General features: G+C 42.1%; 1 protein-coding gene across 1 annotated transcript in view; it reads right to left on the reverse strand.

The window, feature by feature from the left end:
• Window positions 1-19127, reverse strand: part of epha6 (eph receptor A6) — a 729322-nt gene that overhangs the window by 672732 nt on the left and 37463 nt on the right. The window lies entirely within an intron of this gene.

Consider the following 19127-nt stretch of genomic DNA (forward strand, 5'->3'; position numbering starts at 1 on the left):
GAGGGAGAGGGAGAGGGAGAGGGAGAGGGAGGGAGATAGAGAGAATATGAATGAATGAATAAATAAATAAAGGATGGGGTATGAAGGGGAGGAGGGGCATTAGCAGAAGTTAGAGATATCAATGTTCATGCCATCAGGTTGGAGGCTACCCAGACAGAATATAAGGTATTGTTCCTCCAGCCTGAGAGTGGCTTCATCTCGACAGTAGAGGAGGCCATGGATTGACATATCAGAATGGGAATGGGATGTGGAATTAAAATGTGTGGCTACTGGGAGATCCTGCTTTCTCTGGCGGACAGAGCGTAGGTGTTCATCTTCCTATAGATCCTGCCTGTTCTGCTGCGTTCCACCAGCATTTTGTGTGTGTTGCCTGAATCTCCAGCATCTGCAGATTTTCTCGTGTTGGCATTCAATAACATTTGGCTTTGTCTTGGACCCAACAGCTCATGTCAAGCAAAGGTGCTGGAGAGAATTTTGAGCCAGTAGAGTTGATTTTGAACAAGGAGACAGCTGGATAAGAGGAGAAAGCTTGAGGAGAGGCATGTTTTCAATTTTGCAGTAGCTTTCTGAAACATTACCTTCCACAATGGAATTTATAACAATTACTTACCTATCGAATATGGGTCATTTTGCACTGGGTAGAGTGTACGATTTCCAAAATACATGAAAGATTAATTGTAGGAAGGCTCCACCAAAGCCCTGTCTGAAAGACAAAATAATCTGCAGATGCTGGGGTCAAAGCAACAGGTTCCAGCCCGAAACGTCGACCAATCTTTTCCACTGATGCTGCCTGGCCTGCTGAGTTCCATCAGCGTGTTTTGAGTGTTGCCCTGTCTGAAAGTTTGCAAGCATCAGGTCTCAATTCAATACTTGAGACAATCTGACAATTACTCCTATTAATAGCCACAGCTACGTCATCAACACTCACAAAGAAAATGGCATCAGCTATTCATTTGCTTGAGATTGCTCTGCATTCTGTTATCTCAAGCTGTTCTGCACCACAATTCTGTCTGGCCTAAAATGTGCAACAGATAAAGAACTGCACTCGGTCATTCCTGAGTACCACCTGAGGTTCTTCATCTAACTCCATTAGAAGAGCCCTCAACTCCCCACTTCCCTCACAAATGCATCATCATTTTAATACAATGCAATACAATATACAAAAGAGAGACTTACCAAGAAATTTGGCTTAAAATCTCTCCCTGGGTTATGTTCTATATTCTTAACACTTAGAATTTATTTTGAATCCGCTGCTAGATTTCTTGAGGACTATCTCATATTGATGATCTCGGGTTTTGTTCGCCCTCATGCAGAAGCATTGAGATAGAAATTCATCCTTGGTTGCGCGTATTAAATATCCCACATGGTAGTACCCAGATATAGCTTCCAAAATTTGATTCTAATTTCAGCAATGGAATTGATTTTCAGAAGCGGATTATGGGCATAAACAACAACATCAGACTTACAACATGTAATGGAAGGTGAATTTTAATTCTTTTATTTAAAAATATCTGACTTCCACATTCTTGTTTCAGAAGAGGAGGTAACCTGTCCTGTTTAGTCATTTATACATTTAATGTTATATTCCAGTGTCATTCATGATTTATTTTATGTATGTTCTCTAGTTATTTTACATCTCTTTTATCTTATAGTTTGAAGAAACTTTAAATACACTCGATGACCTGGCCTCCACAATGCCTGTGCCAATGAGTTCCATAGACTCTCACCCTCCAGCTAGAGAAATTCCTCCTCATCTTTCTCTATTCTGTGGTTGGCCCTCTAGTCCTAGACTCCCTCACTATAGGAAGCATCCTTTCCACACCCACTCTATCTAGGCCTTTCAACATTCAAAAGGTTTCAATGAGATCCCTCCCCTTGTCACTCTTTTAAATTCCGGTGAGTACAGGCCCAAAGGCCATCAAACGCTTCTCATATAATAACCCTTTCATTCCCGGAATCATTTTCATGAACCTCCATTGAATCCTCTTCAATGTCAGCACAATCTTTCTCAGATCAGGGACCCAAAACTGCTCACAATAGTCCAAGTAAGGCCTCACCAGTGTCTTATAAAGCCTCAGCATTATATCCTTGTTTTTATATATTAGTCCTCTTGAAATGAATGCTAACATCGCATTTGCCTTCCTCACCACTGACTCAATCTGCAAATGAACTTTTAGGGAGTCCTTCATGAGGTCCCTTTACACCTTGGATTTTTAAATTTTCCCCCGTTTAGAAAATAGTATCTGCTTTTATTCCTTCTATCAAAAAGCATATGCATACACTTTCCAACACTGCATTCTATTCTGCCCGAAACACCAACTGTACTTTTTTTCCATAGATACCACCTGGCCTGCTGAGTTCCTCCAGCGTGGTGTGTGTGTTGCTCAGATTTCTAGCATCTGCAGATTTTCTCCTATACTGCATTCCACCTTCCATTTCTTTGTCCATTCTCCTAACCTGTTTAAGTCCTTCTGCAGCCTCCCTGCCTTCTCAACATCACCTGCCCCACCACCTACCTTCATATCATCCACAAACTTGCCCACAAAGCCAACAATTCTGTCATCTACATCATTGATATACAATGTAAAAAGAAGCAATCTCAACACCAACCCCTGTGGAACACGACTATTCACCAGCAGCCAATCAGAAAAAGCTCCCTTTATTGCCACTCTTTGCCCCTTGGCAATCAGTCAATGCTCCATCCACACTAGTGTCTTTCCTGAAATACCATGGGCCCTTATCTTGCTAAGCAGTCTCATATGTGGCACCTTGTCAAAGGCCTTTTGAAAATCCAAGTACACAGCATCCATCAATTCTCCTTTATCTATCCTGCTTGTTATTTTCTCAAAGAATTTCCACAGATGTGTCAGGCAAAATTTTTCCTTAAGGAAATCATGGTGACTTTGGCCCATTTTATCATGCACCTGCAAGTACCCCAAACATACCCTTAACAATTGATTCCAACATCTTCCCAGGCACCGAATTTGGGCTATCTGGTTTCTAATTTCCTTCCTTCTGCCTCCCTCCTGTCTTGAATAGTAGAGTGACATTAGCAATTTCCCAGTCTTCTGGAATCATGCCAGAATCTAATGATTCTTGAAGGATCATCACTAATGCCTCCACACCCTTTTCAACCACCTTTGTCAGAACCATCGAGTGCAGTTCATTTGGTCCGGGTGACTTATCTACATTCAGACCTTTCAGTTTCCCAAGCACCTTCTCCCTAGAAATAACAACTACACTCATTTCTGCCCCCCGATATGCTCCAACTGCCAGCATACTGCTAGTGTCTTCCACAGTGAAGACTGATGCAAAATACTTATTGTCAGCCATTTCTCCACCCCCCCCCCACCCACCATTGCTATCTCTCCAGCATTATTTTCCCGTGGTCCAATACCTACTCTTGCCTCTCATTTTTTTTCTTCATATATCTGAAAAAAACTCTTGTTAATCTTCTTTGATATTATCGGCTAGCTTACATTCATGTTTAATCTTTTCACTCTTTATGGCTCTTTTATTTGCCTTCTGTTGGTTTTTAAAAGCTTCCCAATCCTCTAATTTCCCACTAATGTTTGCTCTATTATATGCTCTCCCTTTTTGATTTTATGTTAGCTTTGACTTCCCTTGACAGCCATGGTTGTGCCGTCCTGCCTTTATTCTTCTTTGGAATATATTTATCCTGTGGCTTCTGAATAGTTCCAATTACTCTAGCTATTGCTGCACTGCCACCATCCCTGCTAGTGTCCTCTTCCCATCAACATTGGCCAACTACTCTCTCATGCCTCCACCTCAATATTGATACACCTGCTTTTAGATTCTCCCTCTCAAATTGAATGGTGAATTCTATCATATTATCATCATTACTCCTAAGTGTTTATTTACCTTAAACCCCCTAATCAAATCTGGTTCATTACACAACACCTAATACCGATTACCTGATCCCCTAGTGGTCTCAAACACAACCTGCTCTAAAAAGCCATCTTGTAGGCATTCTACAAATCCTCTCTCTTGACATCCAAAATCAGCACCAAGCAGATTTTCCCAGTCTACCTACGTATTTAAATCCCCCATGACAATCGTAAGTTTGCCCTTTTGACATGCATTTTCTATCCCTTGTTGTAACCTGTAGCCCACATCCTGGCTACTGTTCGGAGGCCTGTATATATTTCCCATCAGGGTCTTTTAACCCTTGCAGTTCCGTAAATCTACCCACAATGATTCTACATCTTCCGATCCTATGTCACCTCCTCCTAAGGATTTGATTTCATTTTTTATCTACAAAGCCACGCCACCCACCCTGCCTACATGCCTGCCCTTTTGATACAACATGTATCCTTGGATGTTAAGCTCCCAACTATAATCTCCTTTCAGCCACAACTCAGAGATGGGCACAATGTCATTCTTGCCAATTTCTAACTGTGCTAAAGGATTATTGACCTTATTTTATACACTGTATGCATTCAAATATAACAACAGCTTCAGTCCTGTATTTGACACTCACTCTACTGCCTGCAATTTTGCTCCATCATCTGCCTGTTCTTCTTGACAGTCACATTACACACTGCTTCTGTATGTATACCAACTGCCCCAACCTTAGCCCTATCACTCAGTTCCACAATCTCCTGCCAAATTAATTTAAAGTCTCCCCAAAAGTTCTCGTGAACCTATCCACAAGGATATTTGTTCCCTGCAGGTTCAGATGTAACCCATCTCTTTAGTACAGGTCATATCTTCTCCAGAAATGAGCCAGAAATCAGAAACCCAGTCTCCTGCACCAGTACGTCAGCCACACATTCATCTGCCAAATCATTCTATTTTTACCCTCACTGGCATGTGACACAGGCAGCAATCCAGAGATTACTACTCGGGAGAGCCTGCTATTCATCATTCTACCTCACTCCCTAAATTCTCTGTTCAGGATCTCCTCCCTTTTCCTACCTATGTTGCTGTTGCCAATACATACCAAGGCTTCTGGCTGCTCACCCTTCCCCTTTAGAATGCTGTGGAGCTGATCCAAAATGTCCCTGACCCCGGAATCTGGGAGGCAACATACCATCTGGGTGCCTCCATCGGTCCAAACATTCCTGTGTCTACTTATTATGAGGGGAACGGCCACAGGGGTACTCTACACTGGCTGCCCATGTCCTTTCCCTCTCCTGACAGTCATCCTGTACCTGCTCCTGCAACTTAGGGGTGACAACCTTCCTGTAGCTCCTAACTATCATCTCCTCAGTTTCCCATATGAGCTGAAGGTCATCGAGCTGTAGCTCCAGTTCCTTAACATGTTCTCTGAGGAGCTGCAGTCAGTGCATCGCGTGCATATGTGGTTATCTGAGAGGCTAGAGGTCTCCTAGAATTCCCACATCTCACACAAAAAAACACAACACAGCCCCTGGAGTTTTCAAGTTGTCTTGTCCATATTTGGTGCAAGTTTGGAATTACAGCTGTCTTTTCAATATCCCTCTATGAATCAATCCATATGATTTGTCTTTCAAAGATGACCTTATTAACCCTACTGTTTCTCCCGTTCATGGATACACTTTAACTTCTCGCTCCCTTTGTCTGTGAGCAGGATGTACATTTGGGCTAAATACTGTTTCCATTCAGCTTGACTCTATGACTCCCGATTATCCTTATGAGAGTCTGTTCACTGGCAATTGATCAAGAGCAGGTGCAAGTATGGAACAGAATAATGCAATGTTGCATGTTGCTCGCCAAAGAGCAAAGCTTATGTTCCGCTTTCGCAGACACAATCTGTCTAGCAACCTAAATTGTTCTTTTTACCATTACGCCAAGTAATCTGTCATGCCATTTTCACTAAATTTTACCTCACTTTGCACTGAATACTGAGAAAAAAATTTGCTCAATTTCTTCAATGCTCATGACTCAGTCAAGTCTCCAAAACTCTGGCAGAAAGGCACAAAGTTTAGTTATCTTTATTATCTTTAGTCATCCTTCTGCCTTTTCACTACTGAATCTCAAGTAAATCTAAACCAGCACAGTGAGAACACTGATAAAAATCCTGAAGCAGTGATATGTCTAGTTACAAATTAAACACAATCTTCACAAAACTGTGTACCAGAAATATTGCATCAGACTAATTCTCAGAAAGCACCTACTGAATTTGTTTTGTTTCAATAATCAAAGTTCGATTTAATGAGTGAATATTTTAAATTTAAAATCAATAATTCGATGATGGCTAGATCAAAGGTCTGGACTATTTCCAAGTTTTCATATCTGATAAGAATTGTAGCATAAAAAAGATTGAGCAAAATTTGTTGAGAACTCAAAAAACAATGGCCATAATTTCTCAGTTTTATTTTAGGGAAACTATTGGGGTGTTGCTTCTACATAGCTATCAGCACATACAGTAAATTAGCTGCATATAAATTTGCTTTTAAATCTTCATATCCAAAACTAAAAGGTTCACTACTGGAAAAGTAACTGTACTGAAATATTTCTCAAGAAGTTTATTTCTCAAAGTTAGCACCATCCCATTGCTTCAACACATTTACATTCTAAATTTCAAAGTACTATGACTTATTTGTAGTAATCCATTGTTGCTTTAGATCTTTTAATGTCCCTATTAACCTTAGTGCAAAAAAATTCAATTGATCTAACACCTACACAGCCTTTTGGGGAGTGAGAGAAATCTGAATTTCCACTATGCTTTGTGCTTACAGTTTTCACTTCTAAATGACCAAGTTCTCACATTCATATAGTTGAATGTGGGTATATGACTCTTGGAAGAAAATTGGAGGATAGTCTTTTGTCTGCAGTTCCAAAGATCTCTGCCAGATGAAATAGTTCTTCAGTACCTACTGTATTGAATAATTTTTATTTTGTCTTGAATGAAATCACCACAGATCTACTGCACTCTAGGGAGCACTAGACAAGTTTATGCAGTCAGCCCTCATAGTTTAAACCTTTATATACTGGTATTGTTCCAACTTCAAAATCTTTTGCACGTATCTAGTCTAATTGCCAGGGCTCTTTCCCGGTTTGCCATCTTGTGCGGATATATGCACAGATGTGCCATGCAAATGCAAATGGTACTTTCAGGAATTACGTTTAGGAGGTGATAGGATTCAAATCAGAGGGGAGATAGAGTGGCTTGTGGAGTGGTGCAAATACAACTTGAATCTGAACATGTACAAGACTGAAGAGATGAGTGTGTGTGCAGGCTGACCACTCTTTACTGCATGTGAACGGCTCCTCCAAGGAGATCAGGAATACTAAGTTTCTTGGACTGTATATCACATATGATCTCACCTGGACCCTCAACACCACTCTCTTAGTCAAGAAAGCACAGCAGCACCTTCACTTCCTGAGGAGATGGAGGTGAGTGAGATTCCACACCCGATTCTACTGGAGCACCATTGAGAGTATCCGGACCAGCTGCATCAATGTCTGCTATGGGAACTGAACGACATCAGACTGCAATACCCTGCAATAGATTGTGAGCATCAGGGTCTCTCTATCCACCCCACCCCACCCCATCAAAGATAAACAACAGAACCACTGCATTCGCAGAGCCCTCAGCTTTGTTACGGAACCCCCCCCCCATCTGTCCCACAATCTCTTTGACCTCCTACCACCATAAGATATTGGAGCAGAACGAAGCTATTTAGCCCATTCAGTCTGCTCCACCTTTTGACCATGAGCTGATCCATTTCTCTCTCAAGCCCATTCTCCTCTATTCTCCCTGTAACCTTTCACACCCTGACTTATCAAAAATCTATCAACCTCCCTTTAAATAGACTCAACGACTTGGCCTCCACAGCCATCTGTGGCAATGAAATGCAGAGATTCACTACCATCAGGCTGAAGAAATTCCTCCTCATCTCCATTCTAAATGGACATCCCTCTATTCTGAGGTTGTGCTCTCTGGTACTAGACTCCCCTGCTATAGAAATCATCCTCTCTACATCCACTATATCGCTGTGTTTCAATATTTGATAGGTTTCCTTCTCATTCTTCTAAATTCCAGTGAGTACAGACCCAGCGCCATCAAACACTCTTCTTATAACAAGCTATTCTCCTAATGGGCTGATCTTAGCCCATTCTCCTAATCTGTCCATTTTTGTAATCTGTTTACATTCTTCTTTAGTCACTCTACTTCCTCAAAACTACCTGCCTCTCTGCCGATCTTTGTATTGTCCACAAACTTTGCAACAAAGCCATCAATTCCATCATCCAAATCATTGACATATAGCGCAAAAAGAAGTGGTCCCAACACAAACCCCTGTGGAACACCACTAGTCACCAGCAGCCAACCACAAAAAGTTCCTTTTATTCCCACTCTTTGCCTCCTTCAAATCAGCCACTGTTTCACCCACACTAGTATCTTCCCTGCAACAGCATTCACTCCTAATTTATTAAGAAGCCTTATGTATGGCATCTTGTTAAAGGTTTTCTGAAAATCCAAGTACAGTACACAGCATCCACCAATTCTCCTATGTCTATCTTGCTTGTTATTTCTTCAAACAATTCCAACAGAATTTGTCAGGCAAGATTTTCCCTTGAGGAAACTATACTGACCATGGCCTATTTTATCACGTGCCTCCAAGGACTCTAAAACCACATCCTTAGCAATCAATTCTTGACAGATCATTACTAATGCCTCCAGAATCTCTTCAGCCACCTCTTTTGGTCCCTAGGGTGTATACCATCTTGTCCAGGTGACTGATCTACCTTCAGATCTTCCAGCTTCTCTCTCGTAATGGCAGTTTCACACACTTCTGACCCCTGATGATCCCCAACTTCCAGCATACTGCTTGTATCTTTCACAGTGAAGACTGAGGCAAAATACTTATTCAGTTCATCTGCCATTTCCTTGTCCCCTATTACTACTTGTCCAACAACATCTTCCAGTGGTCTGATATCCACTCTTGCCTCTCTTTTACACTTTGTGTATCTGAAGAAACATTTAGTATTCTTTTTAAAATTATTGGCTATCTTACTTTTGTATTCCACCATATCCTTCTTAATGATTTTTTGTTGCATTCTGTTGCTTTTTAAAAGCTTCCCAATGTTCTAAGTTCCCACTAATTTTTGCACTATTATATTCTCTCTCTTTGGTTTTTATGTTGGCTTTGACTCTCCTTGTTAGCTATAGTTATCATCCTGCCTTTAGAATACGAGTGTGTTGTTTAGAATACATCTTGCTTTTAGGGATGTATACGTATATCCTATACCTTCCAAACTGCTTCCAGAAATTCCATCCGTTGCTGCTCTGCCGTCATCCCTGCCAGTGTTCTTTTCCAAAATTCTGGCCAACTCCTCTCTCGTGCCTCTATAACCCCCTTTACTCCAATACATCTGACTTTAGACCATAAGACAAAGGAGCAGAAGTCGGCCATTCAGCCCATTGAGTCTGCTCTGCCATTTTATCATGAGCTGATCCATTCTCCCATTTAGTCCCACTCCCCCGCCTTCTCACCATAACCTTTGATGCCCTGGATACTCAGATACCTATCAATCTCTGCCTGAAATACACCCAATGACTTGACCTCCACTGCCGCCCGTGGCAACAAATTCCATAGATTCACCACTCTCTGCCTAAAAAAATTTCTTCGTATCTCTGCTCTGAATGGGCGCCCTTCAATCCCTAAGTCATGCCCTTTCGTACTAGACTCCCCCACCATGGGAAACAACTTTGCCACATCCACTCCGTCCATGCTTTTCAACATTTGAAATGTTTCCATGAAGTCCCCCCTCATTCTTCTAAACTCCAAGGTGTACAGTCCAAGGGTGGTCAAACGTTCCTTATATGTTAACCCTCTCATTCCCGGAATCATTCTAGTGAATCTTCTCTGAACCCTCTCCAACGTCAGCACATCCTTTCTTAAATAAGGAGCCCAAAACAGCACACAGTACTCCGTGAGGTCTTACCAGTGCCTTATAGAGCTTCAACATCACATCCCTGCTCCTATACTCTTATTCCTCTAGAAATGAATGCCAACATTGCATGCGCCTTCTTCACCACCAACTCAACCTGGAGGTTAATTTTAAGGGTATCCTGCACAAGGATTCCCAAGTCCTGTTGCATCTCAGAACTTTGAATTCTCTCCCTATTTAAATAATAGTCTGCCCGCTTATTTCTTCTACCAAAGTGCATAACCATACACTTTCCAACATTGTATTTCATTTGCCACTTCTTTGCCAATTCTCCCAATCTATCCAAGTCTCTCTGCAGACCCTGTTTCCTCAGCACTACCGGCCCCTCCACCTATCTTCATATCATCAGCAAACTTAGCCACAAAGCCATCTATTCCATAATCAAAATCGTTGATGTACAACATAAAAAGTAGCCCCAACACAGACCCCTGTGGAAAACCACTGGTAACTGGCAGCCAACCAGAATGGGATACCTTTATTCCCACTCTCTGTTTCGTGCCAATCAGCCAACGCTCAATCCACATATGTCGCTTCTCCTTCTCAAATTTCAGGGTGAATTCGATCATATTATGATCACTTTTCCCACAGGGTTCTTTTATCTTAAGCTCTCTAATCAATTCCAGTTCATTGGACAATTCCCAAACCAGAAATGCTAGCCCCTTCATGGGCTCAACCACAAAGTGCTCTAAAAAGCCATTTCATGGGCTTTCTAGAAATTCCCTATCTTGGGATCTAGTCCCAACCTAATTTTCCAAATCTACTTGCATATTGAAATCACCCATGACTATTATAACATTGCATTTTGGGCATGCTTTCTCTAACTCCTATTGTAGTTTGTAGACCTGTTTGGGGGTCTGTATATAACTCCCATCATAGTCTTTTTACCGTTGCAGTTCCTTAGCTCTAACCACAATGATTCAACACCCTCTTATCCTATGCCACCTCTTTCTAATGATTTGAATTCTTTTTTTTTAAACCAACAGAGCCATGCCACCACCTCTGCCTTCCTGCCTGTCCTTTTGATACACTGTGTATCCTTGGATGTTAAGCTCCCAGCTATAATCTTCTTTCAGCCATGATTCAGTGATGCCTACAACATCATACATGCCAAAATGTAACTGTGTTACAAGTCATTCTACCTTATTCCATAAACTGCATGCATTCAAATATAACACCTTTAATGCTGCATTTGTCACCCCTTTCGATTATGTCTGCCTTTTACATTGCAACTCATCCTATTGACAGCAGCCTCTCTTTGCTAGGACACTCACTACACATTGCCTTTGATTGTAAACCACTATTTAATCTTCAGCACTAGCACGCTGGTTCCCATCCCCGTCAAATTAGTTTAAACCCTTCCAAACAATTTTAGCAAACCTGCCTGCAAGGATATTGGACCCCCTCAGGTTCAGATGTAACCCGTTTGTACAGATTGTACCTTCCCCATCAAAGATCCCAATAATCCAGAAATCTGAACCCCTGCCTCTGCAACAATTCCTCAGCCATACATTCACCTGCCAAATCATTCTGTTCTTACCCACACTGGTGCAGGGCATAGGCAGTGATCCAGTGATTACTACCCTGGAAGTTCTATTTTTCAGCTTTCTACCTAGCTCCCTTAAATCTCTCTTCAGGATCTCCTCACATCTATCTATGTCATTGGCTCTAATTTTGGTTCTCCCCTTGAGAATGACATGGACCAAATCCAAGACATCCCTTACCCTGACACCTGGGAAGCAACATACCAGCCAGGGGTCTCTATTGTGCCCACAGAATCTCGTCTCTGTTCCTTTGACTACGGAATTTCAATCCTCTGCTCTTCTGAGCCACAGCACCAGACTCTGTGCCAGAGACCCATTCACTGTGGTTCCCCTCTAGTAGATCGTCTCCCCTCAACAGTATCTAAAGTGGTATACTTAATATTGAGCGTAATGGCCACAGGATAACTCTGCACTGGCTGTGTACTTTCCTTCCTTCTCCTGACAGTCCTAACAGTTAAATGTCTCCTACAACCTAAGGGTGACTGCCCCCCATAGCTCCTTTCCATAAACCTCCTCATTCTCCCATATGAGCCAAAGGTCATCGAGCTGCAGCTCCATTTCCTTAATACGTTCTCTCAGGAGTTGTAGCTCAGTGCACCTGGTGCAGATGTGTTTATCCGGGACACTGGAGGTTTCTCAGAATACCCACATCTCGCACACAGCACAAAATCAATCTTCTTACGATTGTCTCAGACTCTGCCTTATGTTTGGTACCCCAGCAGGTCCATTCTGTGGCATTGCCTTCCTTCTTCTGTATCGTGAGCAGACTACTATATCTAACACTCTTTACTCTCTTTTAAGGATTTGCAGTGTTGTGTAAATTATCATGTTTGAGGACACGTTTGAGGATTTACGCTCGTCATGGCTGTTCTGCAATACCTGCCCCCATCTTCTTACTTACGTAAGCTCTAGAGAAACTGGCCGCATTCTGAGGTGCCATCTCCATTCTGTAGGCATGCCCACATGCTCTGCCATCCTTTAGGTTCCTGGCATTAAACCGTTTTACCAAAATTCTCCTGACACGTTCTGATGTTAGACTGCAAGATCCCTTCAAGGACTTTACCATGCCCTTGTACACTCAACAGTAGATCATGGCCTGAATAGACTCACCAACATTTCATCTGTCTGTGACTCAATTACTTGTAACAATATTTTTTTAGATCATAGAGCAGTACAGCACAGAAACAGGCCCACAGGCTCACAATGTTTTACGAAAGTAATTAAGCTCATGCCCTTTGATCTCCTCTGTCTGCACATTGTCCATATCCCTCCATTCAATGTATGTTCATATCCCATCTAAGAACATCTTTTATGTCTCAACCCATGTTCCATATATGGGACAAAGGCCCATGTTCAATTCTGCTATCAACTCATCTGTTGCCTGCAATCAAAACCAGAATCAGGTTTATTATCACCGGCATGTGATGTGAAATTTGTTAATTTAGCAGCAGCAGTTCAATGCAATACATAAATATAGAAGAGAAAAAATAATAAATAAATCAATTACTGTGTATGTGTATTGAATAGATTTTTTAAAAATGTGCAAAAACCAGAAATACTGTATATTAATAAAAGTGAGGTGGTGTCCAAGGGTTCAATGTTCATTTAGGAATTGGATGGCAGAGGGGAAGCTTAATGCCTAAGGAACACATTATATCAAATGGACAGGCAGGTAGGCAGAGGGGTGGTGTAGCTCTGTTGGTAAAAAATTATATCAAAGCCTTAGAGGGAAGTGACATTGGATTGGAGATGTAGAATTGTTGTGGGTAGAGTCAAGAAACTGCAAGGTTAAAAAGACCCTGATGGGAGATATATACAGGCCTCCAAACAGTAGCCAGGCTGTGGGCTACAAATAACAATAGGGCACAGAAAATGCATGCCAAAAGGGCAATGTTATGGGGGATTTCAATATGCAGGTAGAGTGGGAAATTCAGGTTGGTGCTGACTTTAGATCCCAAGACAGAAAATTTGTAGAAAAGCTATGTGTTAGCTTTTTAGAGCAATTTGTGGTTGAGCACACTTGGTGATCAGGTATTGTGAAATGGGTGTTATGTGATGGGAAAGATTTGATTAGGGAGCTTAAGGTAAAGGAGCCTTTTGAGGCAGTAATCATAAAGTGTTAAAATTCACCCTGCAATTTAAGATGGAGAAGCTAAGGTCATATGTACCAGTATTACAGTGGACTAAAGGGGAAAAAATACAGAGGCATGAGAGAGGAGCTGGCCGAAGTTGCCTGAAGGAGCAACAGTAGGGATGGCAGCAGAACAGCAATGGCTAGAGTTTCTGGGAGCAATTTGGAGGGTGCAGGATATTTAACATCCCAAAGACGAAGGTCGGGTGACTCCACCATGTCCAACAAGGGAAGTCAAAGCCAACAGAAAAGCAAAAGGGAAATCTTAATTAGTGGGAAGTTAGAGGACTGGGAAGCTATATTAAAAATCAGTAGGACAGAACTAAAAATGCCATAAGGAGTGAAAGGATGAAATGTGAAGGTAAGCTAGCCAATGATATAGAAACATAGAAACATAGAAAATAGGTGCAGGAGTAGGTCATTCGGCCCTTCGAGCCTGCACCGCCATTCATTATGATCATGGCTGATCATCCAACTCAGAACCCCGCCCCAGCCTTCCCTCCATACCCCCTGATCCCCGTAGCCACAAGGGCCATATCTAACTCCCTCTTAAATATAGCCAATGTACTGGCCTCAACTGCTTCCTGTGGCAGAGAATTCCACAGATTCACCACTCTGAGTGAAGAAGTTTTTCCTAATCTCGGTCCTAAAAGGCTTCTCCTTTATCCTCAAACTGTGACCCCTTGTTCTGGACTTCCCCAACATCGGGAACAATCTTCCTGCATCTAGCCTGTCCAATCCCTTTAGAATTTTATACGTTTCAATCAGATCCCTCCTCAATCTTCTAAATTCCAACGAGTACAAGCCCAGTTCATCCAGTCTTTCTTCATATGAAAGTCCTGCCATCCCAGGAATCAATCTGGTGAACCTTCTTTGTACTCCCTCTATGGCAAGGATGTCTTTCCTCAGATTAGGGGACCAAAACTGCACACAATACTCCAGGTGTGGTCTCACCAAGGCCTTGTACAACTGCAGTAGTACCTCCCTGCTCCTGTACTCGAATCCTCTCGCTATAAATGCCAGCATACCATTCGCCTTTTTCACCGCCTGCTGTACCTGCATGCCCACTTTCAATGACTGGTGTATAATGACACCCAGGTCTCGTTGCATCTCCCCTTTTCCTAATCGGCCACCATTCAGATAATAATCTGTTTTTCTATTTTTGCTACCAAAGTGGATAACTTCACATTTATCCACATTAAATTGCATCTGCCATGAATTTGCCCACTCACCCAACCTATCCAAGTCACTCTGCATCCTCTTAGCATCCTCCTCACAGCTAACACTGCCACCCAGCTTCGTGTCATCCGCAAACTTAGAGATGCTGCATTTAATTCCCTCATCCAAGTCATTAATATATATTGTAAACAACTGGGATATCAAAGAGGATACCAGAAGTATTTTTTTAAGATATATAAAGAGTAAAAGAGAGTTGAGAGTAGATCCTGGACTGCAGAAAAATTATGCTGCAGAGGTAGTTATGGAGGAACAAGGAAATGGGAGATAAACTGAATAAGCATTTTGCATCTGTCCTCACTGTGGAAGACACTTGCAGTACACCGGAAATTTGAGGAGGCTGAGGCAGAAGTCACTGCTAAAACTAGAAAGAAGGAAGCTGAAAGGTCTGAGCTAGATAAGTTACCTGGATCAGATGGACTGCACCCCAGGGTTCTGAAAGAGGTCGGTGAAGGAATTGTAGAGGCTTCAGTTTTGATCTTTCAAGGATCACTGGATTCTGGCATGGGTCCAGAGGAGTGAAAAATTAAAATGTCACTCCACTCTTCAAGAAGGGAGAGAGGAAGAATAAAGAAATTATGGGCCAGTTACCCTTACCTCAGTGGTTGGGAAGAAGTTGGATTCGCTTGTTAAGGATGTGGTTTCAGGATCCTTGGACGTACCTGATAAAATGGGCCAAAGTCAGCATGGTTTTTAAAGGTAACTCTTGCCTGACAAATCTATTGGAATTCTTTGAGGGCATGACAAGCAGGACAGACAAAGGAGAATCGGTAGATATTTTGTACTTGGATTTTCAAAAGGCCTTTGACAGAGTGCTCACATGAGACTTAGCAAGATAAGAGCCCATGATATTACAGGAAAGACACTAGTATGGATAGAGCATTGGCTGGCTGGCAGGAGGCAAAGAGTGCGAATAAATGTAGCCTTTACTGATAGAATGCCAGTGATGAGTGGTGCTCTTTAGGACCACTTCTTTTACATTGTATTTCAGTGATTAGGATGATAGAATTGGTGTCTTTGTGGCTAAGGTTGCAGATGAAATGATGATAGTTGGAGGGGCAGGTAGTGTTAAGGAAGCAGGGAGGCTGCAGAAGGACTCAAACAGAGTAGGAGATTGGCCAAAGAAGTGGCAGATGGTATACAGTGTCAAGAAATGTATGGTCATGCATTTTGGTAGAAGAAATAAAAGCATAGACAATGTTCTAAATGGGGAGAAGATTCAAAAATCTGGGGTGCAGTGGGACTTGGGAGTCCTCATGCAGGATTCCCTAAAAGTTACCTTACAGAATGAGTCGGTGGTGAAGAAGGTAAATGCAATGTTAGCATTCATTTCAAGAGGACTAGAATATAAAAACCAAAGATGTAATACTGAGGCCTTACAAGGCATTGGCAAAGCCTCACTTGGAGTATTCTGACCAGTTTTTAGGCCCCTTATCTAAGAGAGGATGTGCTGGCATTGGAGAGGATTCAAAGGAGGTTCATGAAGATGTTTTGGAAAGAAGGTATTCCAAAAGCCATTCACACTGGTCCTTTGGATGGCACCAAAATGTCTTCTGCTACCAGAAATGCAGCACAAGACACAGAAAGAGTTGCAGTAATGTTAGTTCTAGAAATCAAGGTAAAGGTGAATAAGCTGCTACTAAAGACAGTGCAAAGGTACAGAACGGGTACTTTAGAGGGAGTTACTGACAGAGCTTAGCAGGGTAAATACTACTCCTTATGGATCCTAGATCAGGATCTATAAGCCTTGTATCTCAGTAGGGATTTTATAGGTGCAATGAAGAAAGGACAGATGTTTCTATTATACTTTGCTTGCTTTCAAGATCATAGTTTGTTAATTAGATTTGCAGACCATGATTATAAAAACTTATTCATTCTTCCAAACTCATATCATGTGCTTCGCAAATGATACAATATATTCACTTTATTAAAAATGTGGTGCACTAGTGACTGAGGAAATACTAGTTGTCTGCCAACAATGAACAGTACCATTCTCTATTTATTAGACTATAAGACAAAGGAGCAGAAGTTGGCCATTCCGCCCGTTGAGTCTGCTCCGCCATTTTATCATGAGCTGATCCATTCTCCCATTTAGTCCCACTCCCCTGCCTTCTCACCATAACCTTTGATGCCCTGGCTACTAACATACCTATCGATCTCTGCCTTAAATACACCCAATGATTTGGCTTCCACTGCCGCCCGTGGCAACAAATTCCAGAGATTCATCACCCTCTGGCTAAAATAATTTCTTCGCATCTCTGTTCTGAATGGGTACCCTTCAATCCTTAAGTCATGCCCTCTCGTACTAGACTCCCCCATCATGGGAAACAACTTTGCCACATCCACTCTGTCCATGCCTTTCAACATTTGAAATGTTTCTATGAGGTGCCCCCTCATTCTTCTAAACTCAAAGGAATACAGTCCAAGAGTGGACAAACGTTCCTCATATGTTAACCCTCTCATTCCCGGAATCATTCTAGTGAATCTTCTCTGTACCCTCTCCAACGTCAGCACATCCTTTCTTAAATAAGGAGACCAAAACTGCCCACAGTACTCCAAGTGAGGTCTTACCAGCGCCTTATAGAGCGTCAACATCATATCCCTGCCCCTATACTCTATTCCTCTAGAAATGAAAGCTAACATTGCATTCGCATTCTTCCCCACCGACTCAACCTGAAGGTTAACCTTAACGGTATCCTGCACGAGGACTCCCAAGTCCCGTTGCATCTCAGAACTTTGAATTCTCTCCCGATTTAAATAATAGTCTGCCCGCTTATTTCTTCTGCCAAAGTGCATAACCATGCACCTTCCAACATTGTATTTCATTTGCCACTTCTTTGCCCATTCTTCCAATCTAACCAAGTCTCTCTGCAGACTCTCCGTTTCCTCAGCACTACCAGCCCCTCCACCTATCTTCGTATCGTCAGCAAACTTAGCCACAAAGCCATCTATTCCGTAATCCAAATCGTTGACGTACAACGTAAAAAGAAACGGCCCCAACACGGACCCCTGTGGAACACCACTGGTAACTGGCAGCCAACCAGAATAGGATCCCTTTATTCCCACTGTTTCCTGCCAATCAGCCAACGCTCTATCCACGTACGTAACTTTCCCGTAATTCCATGGGCTCTTATCTTGTTAAGCAGCCTCATGTGTGGCACCTTGTCAAAGACCTTCTGAAAATCCAAATATACAACATTCACTGCATCTCCCTTGTCTAGCCTACTTGTAATTTCCTCAAAAAATTGCAACAGGTTTGTCAGGCAGGATTTTTCTTGAAGGAAACCATGCTGAGTTCTGCCTATCTTGTCATATGCCTCCAGGTACTCCATAACCTCATCCTTAACAATCGACTCCAACATCTTCCCAACCACCGATGTCAAGCTAACAGGTTTATAATTTCCTTTTTGCTTCTTTGCCCCCTTCTTAAATAGCGGAGTAACATTTGCATCTTCCATTCCTCCAGAACCATGCCAGAATCTATCAACTTTTGAAAGATCATCCCTAATGCCTCCACAATCTCCACAGCTACTTCCTTCAGAACACGAGGATGCATTCCATCTGGTCCGGGAGATTTATGTACCTTTAGACTATTCAGCTTCCTGAGTACTTTCTCTGTTGTAATTGTTACTGTGCACACTTCTCTTCCCTGCCACCCTGCAGTGTCCGGTATGCTGCTGATGTCTTCCTCAGTGAAGACTGATGCAAAATACTCGTTCAGTTCCTCCGCCATCTCCTTATCTCCCATTACAATTTCTCCAGCATCATTTTCTATCGGTCCTATATCTACTTTCACCTGTCTTTTACTCTTTATATACTTGAAAAAGCTTTTAATATCCTCTGATATTATTTGCTAGCTTCTTTTCATAGTTAATCTTTTCACTCTTAATGACCTTCTTAGTCTCCTTTTGTAAGCTTTTATAAACCTCCCAATCCTCTGTCTTCCCACTAATTTTTGCTTCCTTGTATGCCCTCTCCTTTGCTTTAACTTTGGCTTTGACTTCTCTTGTCAGCCATGGTTGCATCCTTTTTCCATTCAAAAATTTCTTCTTTTTTGGAATATACCTGTCTTGCACCTTCCTCACTCCTCGCATAAACTCCAGCCACTGCTGCTCTGCTGTCCTTCCTGCCAGTGTCCCTTTCCAGTCAACTTTGGCCAGCTCCTCTCTCATGCCACTATAATTTCCTTTACTCCACTGAAATACCGACACATCGGATTTCGGCTTCTCTCACAGTGAACTCAATCATGTTATGATCACTGCCTCCTAAGGGTTCCTTCACTTCAATCTCTCTAATCACCTCCAGTTCATTACACAATA

Source organism: Mobula birostris, chromosome 6 (genome assembly GCF_030028105.1).
Source record: "Mobula birostris isolate sMobBir1 chromosome 6, sMobBir1.hap1, whole genome shotgun sequence".
Lineage (NCBI taxonomy): Eukaryota > Metazoa > Chordata > Chondrichthyes > Myliobatiformes > Myliobatidae > Mobula > Mobula birostris.